This window comes from Aplidium turbinatum, chromosome 1, assembly GCF_918807975.1.
Source record: "Aplidium turbinatum chromosome 1, kaAplTurb1.1, whole genome shotgun sequence".
Classification (NCBI taxonomy): domain Eukaryota; kingdom Metazoa; phylum Chordata; class Ascidiacea; order Aplousobranchia; family Polyclinidae; genus Aplidium; species Aplidium turbinatum.
In genome coordinates, this window is record NC_137472.1 from 56,882,024 (window position 1) to 56,903,544 (window position 21,521).

A 21,521-nucleotide genomic window follows, 5' to 3' on the forward strand; every position below is an offset into this window, starting at 1 on the left:
TTCACATTTTTTTAACTACAAATTTAACAGTAGTTCATATTTTTTTAACTACAGATTTAACAGTAGTTCACATTTTTTTAACTACAGATTTAACAGTAGTTCATATTTTTTTAACTACAGATTTAACAGTAGTTCACATTTTTTTAACTACAGATTTAACAGTAGTTCACATTTTTTTAACTACAGATTTAACAGTAGTTCACATTTTTTTAACTACAAATTTAACAGTAGTTCACATTTTTTTAACTACAGATTTAACAGTAGTTCATATTTTTTTAACTACAGATTTAACAGTAGATTTCACATTTTTTTAACTACAGATTTAACAGTAGTTCACATTTTTTTAACTACAGATTTAACAGTAGTTCACATTTTTTTAACTACAGATTTAACAGTAGTTCACATTTTTTTATCTACAGATTTAACAGTAGTTCACATTTTTTTAGCTACAGATTTAACAGTAGTTCACATTTTTTTAACTACAGATTTAACAGTAGTTCACATTTTTTTAACTACAGATTTAACAGTAGTTCACATTTTTTTAACTACAGATTTAACAGTAGTTCACATTTTTTTAACTACAGATTTAACAGTAGTTCACACTTTTTTAACTACAGATTTAACAGTAGTTCACATTTTTTTAACTACAGATTTAACAGTAATTCACATTTTTTTAACTACAGATTTAACAGTAGTTCACATTTTTTTAACTACAGATTTAACAGTAGTTCACATTTGTTTAACTACAGATTTAATAGTAGTTCACATTTTTTTTAACTACAGATTTAACAGTAGTTCACATTTTTTGTAACTACAGATTTAACAGTAGTTCAAATTTTTTTAACTACAGATTTAACAGTAGTTCACAGTCTTTTAACTACAGATTATTTTGTTTCTGCATTTGGAAATCGCTTTTTTGTTTTTCAAGTCAAAGAATAACTTATTGAAAAACATCAGATCTTCGGAAACATATTCGTATTGAGCATATAGGTTTCCAACCTAAAGTTCTCGGACCCTAAGATAGTGTTAAGGGGTCGTATTGAGTGTCTCGTTAATGGCTGCACTATTGCTCACGATATAAGCACGAAGACCATAGTAGCCTATACCAAATTTCCGAATCACGAATATTCATGCATAAGCACGAAGACCATAGTATACCAAATTGCCCAATCACGAATATTCACATGTTAGTACAAAGACCACAGTATACCAAACTGCCGAGTCACAAATATTCGCATGTTAGTACGAAGAGCATAGTAGGCTATATACTAAATTGCCGAATCACGAATATTCATGATATGTTAGTACGAAGAGCATAGCATGTGCTGGCCCTTAAATGACAATTCCAATTCTAACATAGTTTTTTAATTTATTAAGGAGCGATTTTATGAGTTGAAAGACAACATTAAAATAAATTGAAGTTAATGTTGACTTTTGAGCAAATCAAAGAACTACAATAGTGATTTACAAACCTACTCAGGTCAGCACTCAGCAGCATTGTTGCAAACGCTCAAGTCGTAAACGATAAAAAATAACGGATTCACCGATAAACTATAATACAGTCATTTCCAATAAATTGGTTGTTTATGGTTTGAATTCTTTTTAATAAAACTGAACAATTTATTGTCAAACTCAACAATACCAGCCTATTAGCAAACAATGCTGACGCAATATCAAGTCATAAACGAACATGAGTTGTAAATTACAAAGGGGCGAAGCATAATAGTAGGGTCTTAATAGTAGGATCTTACTATTAAGAAGTCCATTGACAAAGGTTTTCATTCTGTACCAGAGTTTTATTAACCGGATGACGCCTACAATAAACCCATGACCTCACAAAGCTTCACTTTATGACTTGTAAATCATGAAAGTTCCAACGTGTTTTCAACGTCAAGAAGTTCATTGAAAAGCCAACTGTCGCAAACGTTAAAATTCATTATTGTGCATTAAATCATTTGTAAACGCTACAACCTAAATATAAACAAACAATTATTTGCTGGAGGCGCCTCCATTCTCCTCAACATTAGTTGTATCACATACCCCCTGGTGCAAATTCTTTTGTAACTTAGTCATACAGTTGCCTTTTCTGTAATTTTTTTTTCCGTCTGTCTGTATGTTTTCTACACTATTGCTTTTAATCGTTGCGTGTTTCTTTATGCTTATATAGTTAGTTAGTTACTTTCAAGAAGTTGAAATTTATTGTTAGAGCTTCGGTGGAGAGTTTATCTTGTTGAACCATAGGCATACGAGGCATACGAAGCCGAGTAACGTGATCAAGTTTAACATCTTCAAGTTTATTACATATAGAAACACAAAACTACGCAACAAATTAAGTATCGAACGTTTTCGACATCACAAGATATCCTCTTCAGAAATAATATACATACAACTTATCTACATCTGAACAAAATACAATCGTTTATTAAATCTATAAACAGGAAAAAAACAAAAACTGCACAGTACTTCTGACTAGCTCAAACTCAACGATAGGCTCCATGAGAATCAAAGGTAACTGCATCAAAAGGTGTTAAACAGATCACATGACATGGCAGAACGGCAAGGTGCGAAAAAACTAATTTTAAAATACAGAGAGCAAGAAAGACGAGCCGCAAGCATACAATTGTCTGTTCAAAAGTGGATTGTGACGTTTTATGTACAAGGCTTCCAAGATCTTAGTTTAGTACTCAGACCTGCCTCTGAACACGATCTCGAATTGCTTAACAGAAACGTTATTTTGGCATTCTGTACCTGAGAAAATGTGATTTTTAATTGCTCTTTTCTGTGGAGAATTCAAATTCAGGTCAAGCCCGTAGCCAGCCGGGGGCCAGGGGGGCTTCGCCCCCCCTGGAAAAAAAATTCGCTCCCCTGGCAAAATCCCAACATTCTCGAGCAACAGCTACAATTATAATGATTCAATTTTTTCGCCCCCCCCCCTAAAAAAAAGTTGGCCCCCCTTGCTCTGCGGTCTGGCTACGGCCCTGATTCAGGTGTTCCCCAGCTCTAGTCAATAAATGTCTTTACATTTAATCGAATCATAATTGCTGCAGGTTTGTTTTTCACATCTTTATCCTGCATTGCGGGAAAGCGGACTTGAGCGCTATGCATCGGTGTACGCCTTCCGACGTACACCTGACCCACGCTGCAGCCGACGGCAATGTCTGTTTCCGGTTGTCTACTCAACTTATGACTTAAATTTGGTACTACCCATTACTCGAAATCGATCACTGGGTAGAGGCAATTATCGTAAAGTTTCTTGCCCAGAGAAACAACAGCAAGTGCGGGTGGCTGGAGTCGAACATGCAGGCTCTCGACTGCGAGCCCAACGCGCTAACCACTCGGCCACTGCTGCCGAAAAGCGGCCGAGGGGAAGAAACTGTCCACCCTACTCTTCTTAGTGCCGGAGGCTTAGTACAATGAGAACCTTATCTTCTCATACCCGACACTTGAATCAAGTATGGGACCACCTTTACCTTTAGAAGAGGCTTTGAGCTACTGACGCAGGGCCGGTTACCAAGATTGACAGAGTGAAATTTCCGACAGTTGTTAAATTGTTGTTGCGTGAAAAATTATCACATCCACTAGATGCCGCTAAATGGAGAACAGTCCTGAAATGCGTTGCTTGAACGCACACCCCGAGAGTCGAACCAGCGTTGCTTCAAATATAACAATTTGGCATTTGGAGTAAAACATACAACCACAATAAACAAGGAAGCTGAATAAATAATATTGGTTCACAAGTTATTTTTGCAGGTAAACTGACAACTTTAACCAATTCGACATTTTACAAAGCTTAATCTATTTATTTTGAATATTTGTGGAAATGAAAAAGCTCTCACTTCTATGTTTTTCGATTTTAAAGAAAGTCTTTTGTGACTTTTAATCACTCTGGGTCCTACGTATATACATCAATTTTTATCAAAACATAGAAAAAGCGTCCCAGTTTTTTAAAATTGCCTTGGATGCCCAAGATAGTCATATTGACTATCACCGTTTGACTGCCCTTTTAACATAACATGATCAGCAAAAACAGAACTTGTCCTTCAAGACTTTTGTAAAACAGAAACGGAAATGGAAGATGGTGAAACAAAAATATTACAATGCGCTCGATGGTGGTTTCTAAATGAATAACTTATCTCTAGCTCCTCCAACAGGTTTCGTGGATTTTCCTATCTGATCGCATTTCATATCAGCGACACTAACCTAATCTGCTATCGTACGAACAGTTTAGGTTAGTACAGGGTGGTCCAAGAGTGAGAGCATGAAGAGCCGCGTTAAGGTTTGAGGAAAATTTTTAGGGGCTGCAGAGATAAAAATTCTTTGAAATGAAACGATTGAGTTTTCTATTCCAATTAACGCACTTTTTTGGTGTATTGCTGCCGGTTTGTGATCATAAAATAGTTTTCTGATAGCGTAGTGTCGTCTTAAACATTATATGGTTTTGAGCTTGTTTTTTTTTCTTGTGTTGGGTGCTATAATGTCTGTAGTAAACTATAATGTAACTGATATTATAATGTAAAACACACCAGGCTCTGGGGTTTCCCATTGCTATTAAGAAATACCTCATCTACCAATCCAGCTTAACGATAATTGCCTCTACTTAGTGATCGATTTCGAGTAATAGGTAGTACCAAATTTAAGTCATAAGTAGAGTAGACAACCGGAAACAGACATTGCTGTCGGCTGCAGCGTGGGTCAGGAGTACGTCGGAAGGCGTACACGGAAGCATAGCGCTCAAGTCCGCTTTCCCGCAATGCAGGATAAAGATAAACAAACAAACAAACAATTAAACTCTCAGTTTTCCTCTGATATTTGTATTGACGTTGAAACATGGCGCTTGGCTAAGTTTTCTTCAACAACCACAAGTGGTAACTTAAAGAAGTCTATATTTGCAACAAGGCCGAACATTAACGTAGGTTTGTGTCGTTATACAAAGTGTGAAAAGGTATAGTGACCTTATACAAGAGAAAATAGTTGACTATCGTTTGAACTGTACTTCGACGTTATAAGCCTGCGACATATTTGCGGCTTGGCTAATGCAATGCATTTATATAAAACGTAGGTGCGTTTGCATGTTAGGCTAGTCGATTGTACCGTAGAAAATTTGGCATGCAAAAATTCTTGAAGGGGCCGCACAAAATCTACACCCGAGCTGCATGCAGCCCGTGTGCCAGGGTTTGAACCACGCAAGGTTATAGTATGTTGCAATGACTGTAGGTCAGCACCAATTATTCGATCACAAATGTATGCAAAAATTTCAAATTTTTTTTTTTTCGCTACAGTGTTTTTTTTTTCGCTACAATTTCAATACAGTGTTTGTCAAAATCAAGGTTGGCTGAAAAGATCTTGGACAGTATTATGAAGGACAAATGAAGATGTTTTATTTGTGGTCCCTCCACTACCACAGAAATTTAAACAATGCCACAAATAAATGTTCAAATGATTTGTTACCCGTAGAACGCGGTATATAAAATTACAACAGTTCTTCGTTTTCGTCTAGCTAGCTAGCTAGAGGTTTCATCGGTTCAAAGACAAGATTAAATGAAATAAATTTAAGTTAATGTTGATTTTTAAATAATTTAAATAAGTTAACTACAGTATATCAATAAAAAAAAGAGAATTTCGACACTTTAAACTCTGATTAACGTAAAGTCAATAGAGAATCCGCGTAAAGCAGATACAAAAGCATCTAATTTAGTGAAAAAGGGACTTTGTCATGGAACATTGAATTTCCACCCAACATTTTCTATTTCTGTTTGAACTACATGTACTTTAAAAGGTTGTCAATATTACTGCATTCAATTTTTTTCATTAACTATATCAATGATTCAAAAAACCTACTTAGGTCAGCAGATTTGTTGCAAACATTCTAGCCGCAAATAAGATGTAATGAATTCACCAATAAATTTTAATTGAGTCGTTTCCAATAAATAAATTGTTGATGGTTTGAACTTTTCTCATTAAAACCGAGCAATTTATTGTCAAACTCAACAATACCAGCTTATTAGCAAACAATGCTGCCGCAATATAAAGTCATAAACGAACATGAGTAGTAAATTATAAAGGACTCATTGATCATTGATCTCCATTCTGTACCAAAATTTTTTAACTGGATTCCGCCAACAATGTAAACCCATGACCTCACAAAGCTTCGCTTTATGACTTGTAAATCATGAAAGTTTCAACGTGTTTTCAACGTCAAGAAGTGCATTGAACAGCCAACTGCCGCAAACGATTCCATTAACTGCCACGCTTTTTTCGATGCATTTTTCAGAATTTAGCGCAAGGCTTTGATTTAGAACTGCTGTATTTTGAGAACGGTAACCGCCAGAAAAAAAAATCGAAACACTAAAGTTGTCGCAATTTCAACAGTTTTTTGAAACATCCTTGCAAATTTTGTGTATTTTTTCTTAAAAATGCTTTAAATGACTAAAATTTTTGACAAACTAGAAACAGTATGCGATTTTTTGATTTTTTTCTTTTCCGTTTAGATATCTCAAAAAAAAATCCTTTAAACTGCGTTAAACCTCACCGCTAAATGTTAGGCCAGTGCCAAGAAAGAACTGAATAAGCTTCAGTTTACACAAAAAAATAAAAATTTTCTGTAAATAATTAAAAATTGCAGAAAAAATTCAAATACCAGCCAAGTAATTTTTTTCAAATTTTATAAAATGAAAGTCCTCCTCTTTCTAAAAAAGTAAGACCCATGCAGTTTGGCAAACAAAGACCAGAGTTATGGTGATTGCAAACAGTGTGATTTTTTTAAGGCTTGGGTTATTTAAAAAACCCGTGGCAGTACTGTGTATTGTTGTGCTTCAAAATATAGGATAGACATTTTAAAAGCTTTATCGTAAAAGTTGACTAAATTTTGCCATGTCATTGGAAACAACAAATGTAGGTGACATGTCTTCGGTATGTTTGTGGTTCAAAGCATGGGCTCTATCCAAGGGGGTGAGGGGGGTGATCACCCCCCACTCATTGGATTCAAGTTGAAATGACTATGACGATTTTAGCTTACTGTCCAAAAATCACCCCCCCCCCCCAAATTCTAAAAGTGGATAGAGCCCCTGGTTTAAAGCCAAACCATCATCGCGACTTCCATCAAAAGTTGGAACCACTTACCAAAAGTTAATATTTTTCAAGACTACCAGAATGACTTCAAATGTAACAATTAGGCATACGAAGTGAATTCACATCCTTATAAGCAAAGAAGGTGAATAAATAATATCTGTGTACAAAAATTTGTACAAGATAAATGAATATTCTTCAGCAACTTTTAACTAAATCAGGTCTGTTAAGCTAATGACACAATAATAATTTCGGCATTATGAAGTAAGAACGATGATTGTTTTCGAACTTTAAATTCGGTTATTTGAAACCATTGATTTTAAATCTAGCGTCTACAGAAACCTATAGCTTTGGGACTATAAAGAAATATGTTTATGCACTCTGTGATTTCATCAAGAAGTTTTTTAGAGTAATAAATACACTACAAGGGTAAGAAATTGCAAAATATCCTGGTGCCAAGCCCACAGATTCCCTTTTTTACCTTTTAATATCATTCATATGACAAAATGCTATATTTTGCATTTCATTTGAATACTTTTGTTTCCAATTGACTTGGGTGGCCATACAACTTAATCCGCTACTGTGCTGAAGTAAATAAGAGATTTTTCGATATATCCGGTAGTTGTGCTGCTTTTAATGACATCTCTTGAGATTTCCAATGTAATATTGGGATTTATCTTTATTTCAATGCTGTGACGTCACGTCTACTTTGAAGCAAGCAGTCATTCTGGGGTTTGCATTGATTTTGAAAAGGAAACTTTCGTTGTCGCAAAATTCAATTGCGGACTTTTATCGTCCACCCAAGTGCAAAAGGGCATTACCAAAAATTTAAACGCCAAAACAACAATTGCCAAGATGTTGTGAACGTGACTGACTTGGCTAATCAACGAGTTGAGTGCGAACATCCGAACATCTAAAAGCGGTAAAATTTTCTCATTGTTCAAAAACTAAACGTATAGCAGACAAGATTTTATAGATCGTCAGCAGAAGCAAGTGATTTCTGTGAATCTAAAAGATCAATATCTTCGTTTGCTGCAAGTGAGCAATACCAGTGTCCACTAGTTGCTTGCGCTAATTTTCGGAGATTGGAGATTGCGAGTCAAGGTAAAATAAACATTAACGTTTTCTATGTTGCTTCGTTTTCTGTGCATTTTTTTTCAAAGTAAAATATTCTTATTCAACAATTTAACAAAGATAAAAAATAACATAGATTTAACTAAATGGCAGACTAAATTTATTTGTTTCTTAGCAATCGAAAAACACTATTGTTGATTTCTTTCTAAACTTAACTGCTGCATTCTTAAACTGACCTACTGAAGATTTTACTATGCCTGTTATAAAGTTGTGCTGAAGAGAATTTATTATTCGAAATCGCGATACACAACAAGATAACTTGACATCAATTGGACTAGTCGTACATTTGTCTTGAATTTATAATTATTTGGCAGTGCATCCTATGGATCCGTAATTGGGCCTCTCTCTTGCATCAGCTTGCTGGGCGTGCAGTTGTTCTCTTGCGTTATATTGCCTTTTTCATTATTTTTGCAAAAAATAACATGTTTGCATTTTCAACATCCGCTTCCTATGTTGACCATCCCCAGCTAGGCGATAATCCGCATTCATAGCCCAAACAGCAAACTTTGTCAATTTTACATTGATTCAAGATGTGCAGACGTTGAATCCATGTATAAATGACGGATTTTGCTGTCTGGAAAGTACGTGCAGAAGTTAAGTAACATTTAAAAGGTATAGAATGAAAATTATTTGAGAAAATAATAATTGACTATTTTGCTTCAAATAGTTCAATTGAGAAATTGACCTTTTTCTTTTCAATTGACAATTTCTTTGACTTGTTTTCGTTTTGGTGGAAGGAAGTTTCCAAAAGAATAATTTTATTTGTAGTAGACAGTAAGAAAGGTTCGTTTCTAACAACTTTAATGGTATTACGTAGCCTACTGTGGGTACGTGAATAACAAATGTAATCTTCCTAATAATTTTTCCCTTTTCTTAAATAATATAATTTATTTTATCATATTCATTACATCATTATTGCCTAATTTTTTATTTTAAAGAAAGGTAAATCTTCATCATGTTTTTTTTTTGGAAGTGACAAGTAAAACAGGAAGAAGAGCAAGACGATGTGTAATGCTTACTTTTATTAAAAATAAAAAATAAATTCATAGCAATGTTGCAAGTATACCACAATTAACATTATTTGTATAGCAAGATATACATTTGCCGCCTTTTTCCAAAATACTGTCACTGTTTGATCTAAAAATAATAAATATTGATGGAGCCAATAACTTAAATATTCAACAAGTCGAATGCAAAAAATAGTTTCATTACATTGATTAACAATTATAAGAAACAGATTTACAATCTATGTTTACTCGCTTAAATCGGGAAATGTACAAACTCAAACGTGCTCGTACATTTCAAAGTTATTTCAAGATGATGTTTTTACTTTGTCAGAGGAAAGTCGTTCACTTGATATCAGTTTTTGTAAACATGCAAAACCAATCACCTTCCTTCCAGGCGTTGAATATGCAGAGCAAAAAACTATAGTTACCTCGTGACGTTGCAGCTTGCAATTAAAATCATTCAACCGTTTCATGATGTCAATAAGGTAGGAGAGGCGAGAAAACCAAAGCGGGTTTCGAAAACGATGTTACATGCAATCAGGCTCGGATTTAGGGGGGGGGGGGGGCAGAGGGTGCAGGTGCCCCAGCCCCCGAGTTTTGAAGGGCCCCCCTACGTGGAAAAAATGTGATTTTGTGTTATTTTTTCTTTCTTTCAGCCTTTGAAGTTTCTGCAAAATGCTGTGCAGTGCTGGATTAATGCTACTGTAGACGTAGAGGTGGGTTTTCGCGCCGTAGGCTTGAAAATTTTTTTGCACGGGGGCCCCCCGATTTAAAAGTGCCCCTCGACCTCCATCAGCTAAATCCGGCCCTGCATGCTATGTATATTGTTAAATTACTGTTGGCGTATTGCAGAGATGGGGAACTGTTGCGAACAATTTAAAGTTATATATAAACCAATGCATTTACTATGGAGAGGTAGATGAACCAATTGCACAATAAGGAAAAAAATGGAGTTGAAATTTATTAAAACTAGTTTGTATTAACAATTTTACATGTCTGATAGATTTGCTTTGTTGTATTTTTAGCTGACTTGTGCTGGCTGTGTGCTTTTATAGCAATTTCAGACACCCTGTGTTATTTCCAGTAGCGTTGACAGAGGGGTCCAGGGGTACTTTTGGTCGCGGGTCCAAAATAATTTTAGGGGCTCCGAACCTGTTCAAGGCGCCCAAGAACTTAAGAAACTATGGCTTAATATTCCTTCGGTATAGTGCGCTTTTTTATTAAATGTCTTGATTTGGGGCTTGAAATTCACATTGCTTCTTCTTCTCCTTCTTCTTCTTCTTCTTCTTCTTCTTCTTCTTCTTCTTCATCCGTTCAATCGTTCACGACTCTCGGTCACTCTATACGTCATCTTTCTCCACATCTCTCGATCCCACGCAGCCTCCTTCAATTCATACACTCCCATACCACTGTCATTTACAATTGTGTCAAGCCATCTTGTTTTTGGGCACCCCCTTCCTCTTCCTCCGCTGACCAAACCAAGCATGATGTCTTTTTTCCATTGATTTGCTTCTCATTATGTGGCCAAAATATGAAAGTTTCTGCCTGACGATTCTAGCTTCTAGAGATATGTCCGGTTCGAGGGTCGAGTGTCTCATTGCTACCGGGCACAAATTATCCTCTCAACGGCCCTGGTTGTAACTGATCTTTTCAAAGCCATACTTACCTTTATGTTTAAATAAGGTTATTCCTTTTATAGGCTAAGCGCTCTTCCAAGAATAAACTATCCTGGAAAACAATATTTCATACTTTTGAACATGGACTTCTAAATAGTATCAGGACTGGAAACTCAGTTTACAACAGTAGGCCAAACAGTTGGTACAACAGTTGGCCAACAGTGGACCAACAGGGTTAGTCACTTGGCTGTTGGTCCACTGTTGGCCAACTGTTGTACCAACTGTTTGGCCTACTGTTGTAAACTGAGTTTCCAGTCCTGATACTATTTAGAAGTCCATGCTTTTGAAGATCACGGTCGCGACCCATAGTTTGAGAACACATGTAGCCTATTACAGTATTATGTAGTATCAAGATCACTGAACACTTTCCAGTCGTAGGAGGTAGCCTAATTGAGGTCAACACAACTTTCACTCAGTGATCACGTGTTCAGTGAGCTACCGTCGACTCATCTTCCTGGTGTAAGTTTTTGTTACCAAACTTAATTCCAATTCCAAGTCAAAGCAATATAAACAAGTTTAAAACATCTTTTGAAATTACATTTCAAACAATAGCCGTTTCTTTCTTTTCGACAAAATGCTTAATAGCAATAGAAAATTTCTAAATTATATTCATTTCCATGTAACATTGTTCCATGCGACTCGAACTTCAGTTGCTTGGGTGCCAGTAATTAACTTATGAACGAATCCAATGCAACTGATTACGTGGGAGCCAATGTAACCGATCACAAGCCACCATGAGAATTGTCGTCAGATGGTTGCTCCATAACGCCACCGAGCGAAAGTAGCACAATGACAGCTTCTACAGTAGGCTATATTATGTGTCTTGATAACTGGTTGGTTCAGTGGCGTAGCCAAGGGGGGGAGGTTACAACCCCCCCTTTGGCACGCATGTGACGTCATGATATTGAGAATGATGCTTTCAGTCTCTATTTCTCTAAAACAAAGTTTGCCTAATTTTAAACGAAACTACATTAAAAGATCAAGTTTTGCCAATACCAAACATTCAATTAACTCAGCCAAGAAGCCTTTTACAATTTCTGGCTACGCTACTGGGTTGCTTGGTTTTGAATCTTTATCCTCGGACTGACAAAGTCTTGATTTATGGTAGTTTCGCACAGAGCCTCCGAGAGAAATCAGGACTGGTTGGGAAACAATACGAAAATAGGCCCCAAAAATTTTTTTTAAAAAAAAATAAAAGCAACGAATTTGTATCATGCATTCCATCATATGTTTTAAGCTAAACTTGGCCTACTTTCCTCAGCATGAAATTGAATTCCTTTTAATTTAAGATTCTAACAACGTATCAATATGAAAAAAAAAAACTTCTTTCAATATGAAAATCAACAAAAATCACTCAATTACACTTGCAGCAAAATTGCTAAGATAAGGTTGTTTACTATAGTCCACAGAAAAAATTGCAGAGTCGTAAATTGTCATATATTAACATCTATAGCCTACACATAGCCTATAATACCGGTACTGCTCCATATCCGACACTGATTTTGGTGACTGGGCAATCCTTGACCAGGTAGGCTAATCGACGTCCTGAATGATAGATTCGCAGTGTGAGCATCCAAGACTGCTGAAAGTAGGCTATACCCTGACTATGCAGGGCCGGATTAACTATAGTAGCAGATGTAGCAGCTGCTACGGGCCCCGCGCTTCACAAGGCCCCGCACTTGGTGAGCAAAACGTTTTTTTATTGTAAAAAACTGGCAAACATAGTTGGTAAGTAAGTTTTGGCTTTAAAAGTGGAATGGCATGGGAGAATATTAGGCCTACAGTTGTGGGATTAAATTACTTAGTCCCAACGTCTTATCCCTTCCTAATTATTGTAAACTTTAAAAAACGGTAATTTCCTTTGGAGGCAACTGCCTGATCCAGTGCCACGAGCCCACGATACTAGTTGTTTGAAAGATTATTCGACTGTACTGTACACCAGTGAGAAGAGTATCAATCTTGCCGATTGCCTTGAACAGAATTATTACAACGCGTCCAACATGAGCGGGAAATATAACGGAGTAGGCCTACAGGCATTTGTCAAAAAAAAATTGGTGCTGTTGCAGAATATATTCCATGCTATGGTCATTCGTTGAATTTAGTTGGTGTATGTACTGCACAATCGTGTCCAGAAACAGCTCAGTTCTTTGACTTCGTTGAAAATATCTATGTAGGCTATTCTGCTGCTTCAACACACCAGTGGTCCGTAGCCTACTGGAGTGTTTAGGTGGTAGAGTGCTAAAAAAGCTCTCTGAAACACGATAGTCGGGAAGAACTGATGCCATTAAGGTAATTAAAGAACGTTTTCTTTTCAAAAAGGAGGCACTGGAGAAACTTGCAAATGATAAGTGCAAAAGGCAGAATGTCGAGAGCAGGCAAATGGACTCCTCGAGAAAATGAAGTTGCTCGAAATTGGAATTTTAGTGGTTTTTTGAAATAGCTTACCCGATTGCTTCCAGGCAAGTCAAGCCTCTCTTCAAACAGAGCGGGAAAAATCTCAACATTGCTTCAGCGTTGTGTGCCTCTTTGGCAGGATCCCTACAGACTTTCAGAGAACAATTCGCTAAGTTTGAGTCAGAGGCGCATAAGCTGACTCAAGTGCCGGATTACCGACCAACAAGCACAAGAAGAATTGTCCAAAATCGAATGCACAACAGAAAGGCATGACATAACGTAGCATCCCACTGTTTCGAGAATGTGCTGGTGTGACCGTAAATATGTTGACCGAAAAAAAAGTTGACGTTTCGTAGAAGTGCTAAATATATTGCTGCACAGGAGTAGGCTATAGTAGCCTAATCGGACTAAAATAACGGTGTTAATAAAATTTTACTGCCCATGTAGCCTACTGTACCTATAGTACAATTACTGCCAATGCAAGTTAAAAAAAAAACTATAAAAAGTCAGTGAAATTTTACTATTTTTGTCAGTAAAATTGCAAAACACTTTCACAGACCAGTAAATTCACTTCCAAAAAAGAAGTGAAATCATCTACTACGAAAAGAAGTAAAATTTAAAACTGCTCAATCAGTGATTCTACTATATTTGGAGTAAAAAAACGTCTTTGTCTAGTAAATATACCACAAAATGGCCAGTAATTTCAAGTACTGTAACAAGATAGTAATATTCTACTGCTCTTTTGACAGTAAAATTACGAAAATTTTTAACAGTGTGTATGTTGAGTGAAGTCTTGGAAGAGCCGTTGTTAGGACAGTGATGACTCCTTGACAAGTCTGCGTGCCAGCAGCCTATTTGTTCCAATCATGATGCGATTCGAATTTATTGTAGTTGGTAATTTTAGTTTAACTGGAGAAAAAAATTATAAGTAGCCTACACAATAGGCTTAGGCCTACTTATAGGCCTACTTCCAGGCAATAAAAATAGCTTAACAAAGCATTCAATCCATTCCGGACCTTTTGCAATGCAAAGTTGCGGGTCACAGCGTCAAGTAATAAAGATTTTGCCACGTCTAATTTGCACATCATGCATAGGCTGTTCAATCGGTTTTTAGCGTGGCCACGGTTTTGTGTCATGGTGAATCGTAAACAATTCTTTACAAATTTCTGCGCCATAAAATTAAGTTTTCAACTCGCAGCCGTTATTCAATGATGTCTTTGAGTAGGCTTGATGATCATATAGGGTGGTGTGTTCCGGTTTGCAGCTTAGGTTTGCTATGAAGCTGCTGTTAGTTTGGTTGGTAGGAAGGGAAGGTAATTTGATACACTTTTAACATTTTTGCCTCTGACACAAACTATTGATTTTAAGCTGAAATGAAAGTCTGATCCCTTACACACTTTTTAAAAACATTTTCACTTTTTTATTTTTGTTTCTTTTTTTTTAATTGAAATTTTAAAAACGTCACTCAAATATATCAATTTACCTTCCACGGAAGGTAAATTGATACACCCGGAAGGTAATTTGATACAGTAAAACTAATACAGAAATCCCCTTTGACAGCAAAGCAATAAGCTAAATGAAAATTTAATATGTGGTTGGCGTGCTTGGGTGCAAAGATGACTGTTGAGGCCTATGTGTGCGGCGAAGCTTCTGCAGCGGGATGGTCATGGGAAGGATCATTGGCTGGAGTTCTTATTCAAGGGGGGTGCTTTGCACTTTTCTCATTTTTTGACAGCAGATAGCGTGTAGGCCTACGAAAGCTTATATAATAGTTGTTTCCCAAAGTAGCAGGTCTTGTTAATAAAGAATAACTTATTTAAATCAAGTAGATCAATGTCAACATTTATTACAGTCACAAAAAAGAATTTAATATACTGTATCAATTTACCTTCTCCACATGTATCAATTTACCTTTTTCAAAAAAAGTTATAAAATACTGATTTTTGTATGCTTGGATGCACATTGCAGAAAAAACGTGACATGCCCTTGAAGCCTTATCAATGAACTGTCAAATGAGTTTGGTTTCATCTTTCAGAAACTTTTCTTTAATTTTCCAGACGAAGATAATCATGAGTTAAAATTTTTACGAAAATACTCAAAAAACACACTTTCACAATTTTATGCCATAAAAGCACGAGTTAGCTGCATGGTGCAATTTTTGTAGGCATTATTTTCACAGATCTTCCACCTAATGACAATATTTTTGACCAATATTTTTTGTACATTTCTGTAGGGGGGGTGTATCAAATTACCTTCCGTATCAAATTACCTTCTCTTCCCCTAAGTTTGGTTTGGAATTTACATCTTTGTAATAACAAGGCCTTGAATAGGTTATTTCTGGTAGTTTTGCACACTTGTAGAGGCTTTTGACGCAGGGCGGTTACCGAGATTGGCAGAGTGAAGTTTTCGATTATTGAAGTGTTGTTGCCGGAGAATTATTTCATTCACTAGGTGCCGCAAAATGGAGAGCAGTCCTGAAAATGCGTTGCTCAAGCGCAGACCCCGAGAGCTGAACCCGCGCTGCGTGATCTTGAACCGGGCGCGTAGCCACTGAGCTAATAACGGGCGGTTTCCGAGATTGACAGATTGAAATTTCCGCTTGCGGAAGTGTTGTTGCCGGGGAATTATTCCATCCATTAGGTGCCGCTGAATTGAGAGCAGTCCTCAGCTCAGCTCAGAATGCGTTGCTCAAGCGTACACTCGCTAACCACCAACTGAGCAGTCGGGGCGGACATCTATCCATTGAACAGTTCTTTATCGCTGTATAAATAGGTTAGTCGAGTAAATAGGCTATTGGTTAGAACTGCAAACCACAAAATGCCGAGAAGCATAGATTTGAAACTGCTCAACAGCTCAAGTGGGCTGCTTGGATGAGACAGCTTTCTTTAGAACTTCCTATCTGGCCGGGTTACAATTATTGAAAATGACACAAGCTTAGCTTACAGTCGATCAAATACTCCAAAAATGATATGACATCTGGACAACACTATGAACTCCAACCAGATTTAAGCAATGACATCCATAAGCAGACAACAGGCAAAACGGGTTTGCTTTCCTTAAATTGAATCTTACTGGAACATTTTTAACCTTTCCAGACATGTTGGATCATGCCTGGCCAACGCAGTTTTTGCAGTCAAGGTTCAGTTGGTCAAGCAAAAATAGTAGGCTACACGCTTAGCCAAATGCAGCAGCATCAGGTTTCAAGTTAAAGCAATAGAAACCCTTTAATGATGCAGAAATCAGTGGACTTAGAACAGCATCAAATTTTACGTCTTGAAGCAGTTTAACATAGCCTACCTTAATACAAGAATGATCTGTTCTTGATGAGAAACATCTGAAGTAGTATCTACCATGATCGAAAAATGCTTAGAACTGCTTATTTCATTCAAAAAATTGTTTATTTTTTGAGTTGGTAGCCTACACTATCGGTATTATTTTAGTGGCAAAAATGGGCCCCTCTCAAGCGTGAAAAAATGAAAAACTACTTGTTTTTCCTTTACAATGTTATGCTAGGGGGAAAAGTTGCCCGACTTCCCCCCTTCTCGGAGCCCCTGGTTGCACATACTTGTAGAGGCTCTTGACACAGGGTCGGTTACTGAGATTGACAGAGTGAAGTTTCTGATTGTTGAAGTGTTGTTGCCAGGGAATTATTCCATTCACTAGGTGGTACGAATTGTTCATGGTACAAATTAGATTGCACCCCTCCCCTTTCCATTCTTAAGCAAAGAATTCACCTTTGTTATGCTGATTCAATGTCATCAATCGTTGAAGCAATGTAATTGTAAAAATCCAAAGCTATTCTGCTTAGATGGAAGCTAAGGGATACAGTATTAATATTTTCTAGATGTGCACTAGAATGCGCTGTAAATCATATTCTCGCAACAATTGTTTGTGCTACCGGTATGCAACGACGTCAGGGTTAGAAATGTTTAAGCCAAGAATTCAACCTATTTCGTCCCCCAGAACACTTCGTACCCCAATTTCAAGGGACAAAATCGGGATACGAATTGTTCAAGGGACGAAATAGGTTGCATTCGTTAATTATGAAGTTGTTAGGCTATCCTATACGTTGAGCACAATATGTTACACTTTAAAAGGTTCACTGAATTAACATTTCAAGTTTTTATTTAGCAGTGTTGATGAAAGCTGTGATAACTTTAAAAACTAGATTAGGAACTTTTTTTAAGATTCCTGAAAGTAGTGCCAACAATATAATAATGCAAGCTCAAAACATTAAGCATGTGTCTGTTTCTGCTTCTGTGAACAAATCTGGTGAATTTGTGAGGAAGGCTGCATCATTCAGGAATGAAATAAAGAAAGGTGGAGAATATCCTCCAGAAAGTGGCCGCTACCATCTTTATGTGTCCTATGCATGTCCTTGGGCTCATCGTACTCTTATTACACGTAAGCTCAAAGGATTGGAAAATGCTATTTCTTATACTGTTGTGGATCATTTTATGGGAGACAATGGTTGGAGGTTTAATGAGGAAATTCGTGGTTGCACCAAAGATCCTATTTTTGATGCTAAGTTTATGAGAGAAGTTTATTTCAAAGCATCTCCTGAATACGATGGTAGAATCACTGTGCCTGTTCTTTTTGATAAAAAGAAATTGGAAATAGTAAACAATGAATCAAGTGAAATCATTCGCATGTTCAATACAGCTATGAATGAGTATTGCTCAACAGAAGAACAACGCAAACTTGATTTTTATCCAGAAGACTTACGTAGTCAAATAGATGAAGTGAACTCCTGGGTTTATCCAAATATAAATAATGGAGTGTATCGGTGTGGTTTTGCAACTTCACAAGAAGCGTATGATAATGCTGTGAAGGAGCTCTTCGTCCATTTGGACAAAGTTGAAGATATTTTATCAAAGCAAAGGTATTTGGTTGGAAGCAAACTTACAGAAGCAGATCTCAGACTCTTCACAACTCTTGTAAGATTTGATCCTGTGTATCACGGTCACTTCAAATGCAACAAGCGACGAATCATCGATTACCCAAACATGTGGTCATATGTCCGTGAGCTTTACCAGATTAAAGCTTTTGGAGAAACTACTGACATGGAGCATATCACTAAGCATTATCAAATGAGCCATAAAAGTATCAATCCATATGGAATTGTTTACGTTGGACCAGATTTAGACTTCAGTGCTCCTCATGATCGAGATGTCAAATTTCCAATTTAACTATCAAATGCTGACTTTTGTCTTTGTTGTTATGCACACATGTAGCCACCAGCCCACCATAGTACCATAGCCTACACAAACTTTGTAGTTGTTTGCATTGCAAACTACAGTAGAATTCGCCTATAATGACACCTGAAGGGACCGCGGAAAAAGTGTCACTATAAGCGAAGTGTCACTATAGACGAATGATGACGTCGTTGATAACTTCACTTGTGCAGTATCTGCGCATGCGCATCCCATGTTGGCTTAATTCAAACCCAGTCAGCAAATCAATCCTTTATGGTTCAACCTCTGCATACGTTAAATCAATGTAAAAAGATGGATTTGCTGGTTGGGAACTGGCGAATGCTGATAAGGACAAAATATGATTCCAACTTAAACTGGAAATACACCGTAAAGTGTCCTCATACGGAAATTTTGGAGCCCAAGGGACAGAAATGTGGTGTCACTGTAAGCAAAGTGTTGTTATACACGAAGTCACTATAAGCGAAGTCATTTCTATGCAAAACATATGGTTTGCAAACGGGACTTTGCAACAGGTGTCACTATAGCCAAAGTCACTATAGGCGAATTCTACTGTATATTCCTTTGCACATACAACTGATGTTCTGATTGGTTAGTTTTTATAGTTAGAAATTCAGTATTTTTACTTTTTAAATTGCCATTGCACAATGTTGTAATTGACAAATTTCATGCATTATCTGCCTAATTGTACAGATGTGATAGCACAACTACTAATTCAGAGCATAACACCTACCATTTTAAAATGAGCCTTAACAGTGTCCACATTGGATTCTGTACATTGGACCAGATTTGGATTTTAATGCTACTCATTATTAATATATACTGTGTAATCAAATTTTCTATCTAGTTATCTAATGTAGACTTGTGTGGTTCATTATTGTGCATGTGTTTTGTGTATATATATGTACGGTACTATATATTCTTATAATACATTGCAAACTACCTTATTGCTGTACATACAACTGATCATCTGAAGTGTTAATTTTATGCTGTTAGTAATTCTGCATAACCAATGCCTGGTGTAAACATGTGATATTGATAATACATTTGTGCAAGCGTTCCACACTTTCAGTTCATTATCTTATATATATAGTTTTGAAATATCTGTTGCACATTTGGGCTGTTTTTATTATCTTTACTTTAATGTGGACACACCATACCATGATACCATTAATCAAAAACATTTGCATTTTTTTATATGGTTGACTGGATAATGGGATCTTAGCTTTTTTATCAGGATTTATGAGCATTGAAATTATATTCTTGTTTGATGGTTCAGTGTGCAAATAACCACTAACCAGTGGGCTTTAGAAATTTATGTTATTTTATTAATGTTTGGCAGCCGTATTGAGATATTTGTTGTTTACAAAATTTTTGTACATCAAGTTTATTGCATGAGATTGTTGCATCAATACTGCATAGTTAAATATGCTTTAGCCGTCCCCCGTCCACAATTGCTTGTTAAAAGAATATCAATCTGCATAATTTTGTATTTCTATATTGCGTTGTAGTATTTGTAGATGTAGACTGCTGCACTACCAGTTGTTATTAGTAGTTACCTTCATGTATGTTAAATTTGAATCAACAGTAATTATTGCCTTCATTATGATACAGTAATTAATGAAATTGATTATAATGTTCTGTCTGTTGATTGCATTGTACAAATGGATGGAAATATTAGAGCCTTTATTCTAGAAACTGATCTAAATATTGATGCAGTAAACATTTGAAAAAACTGTTTCATTTTTTTAAATTTTTAACCTATTAGTTTAAAAAAAGTACAATTGCAATGCTGCATTTACCAAGTTCAAATTAACTGATGGAGATCTTTGATGAACAAATTTCACAAGTTTTTATTTTTTACCATTTTCAACTCTTCCTAAATTTTTTTAGTTATTTTAAAGTACTTTTAAATTGTTTATATAATGGTTGAGTAGAAGAAGCAGAATAGAAAAAGTAAAATATTCAAAGAAACTGATAATTTTGGAAACACTGGTTAATGGTTATGAGCAAAACAATTCCCAAGTTAAATTTGGATCTGCCTTCAGCACTGTTAGTATTTGATTATGTACCGTAGCCTAATTCATTTTTGTATTTTTTGGAAACTTGTGGTTGAAGATGAAGCAATGCGCTTTCCACAACATTTGCTGGAATAGTTTTTTTTTTGTCGTTTGCGATCTTGTTTGTTTGTCAATTTGATTTGGGATAGCTAGCATTTGTTTTCTTGATCATTTGTAATACCAATTCTATTACGTAATAGCAAAATTCTTTGCATTCTAAGATTTCATAGAACAGATAAGACATAGAACAATTGTGGTCTTTTTTGTGTGCTTCTTCTATCGAGTCTTCTAAAGTTCGTTGACACACCACAGATTGACACATTCTTCTGCAACGAAGTTATACACTGACAGGTCCCACCTACTGCACCGGGTGGTAAGCCGAAGGCAAACAAGAAGGTGGTCCGCTGTTTGGGGCTCGGTGCCACAGATACATGCAATTGGGCCCGTGTCGTAGCCCCACTCCACCATTGCAGACTTATTGCGTCCAACACCAGTTCGGAGTCGATTTAATGTTTTCCACTTTGCCCAAGGAGCATTTGTTCCTGGGGGGAGGGACTCTAATGGTGGGACCTGCATTTCAGTGCATGATTTTTGTGTACTGATAAGATTCTAATACGATTGTTCATCATAACTTCATTTGATTTAAGAAAACAATATTAGACAAAGACTTTTGGTTCAAATCAGTTATGATCGCTATTCTCGTGTTTGTTTCATTTCCTCTAGCCTACTTGATAGTGGGTTGCTCCAAAAATTTTCATTGATATGCATTGCAACCAGCTAAGATATTGTAAATGTAATGTAAGGCACTTTTGGTTTGTTATGTGAGCTGATGTTATGTCAGTTATGCAATTCTTGTTCTTGTAATTTTGAATAGTTTGATAATTTTCTGATGCGATACATTTGTATATATCTGAAAAATATAGGTTATATGCTTTACTGTTATGTGATATTCAGAGATCAGATGATTGTCAG

At 36.4% G+C, this 21,521-nt stretch overlaps 1 pseudogene; it reads left to right on the plus strand.

Moving 5' to 3' along the window:
• The first annotated feature begins 17,415 nt into the window (after positions 1-17,415).
• On the plus strand, positions 17,416-21,504 carry LOC145783646 (glutathionyl-hydroquinone reductase YqjG pseudogene; annotated as a pseudogene).
• Positions 21,505-21,521: the final 17 nt, after the last annotated feature.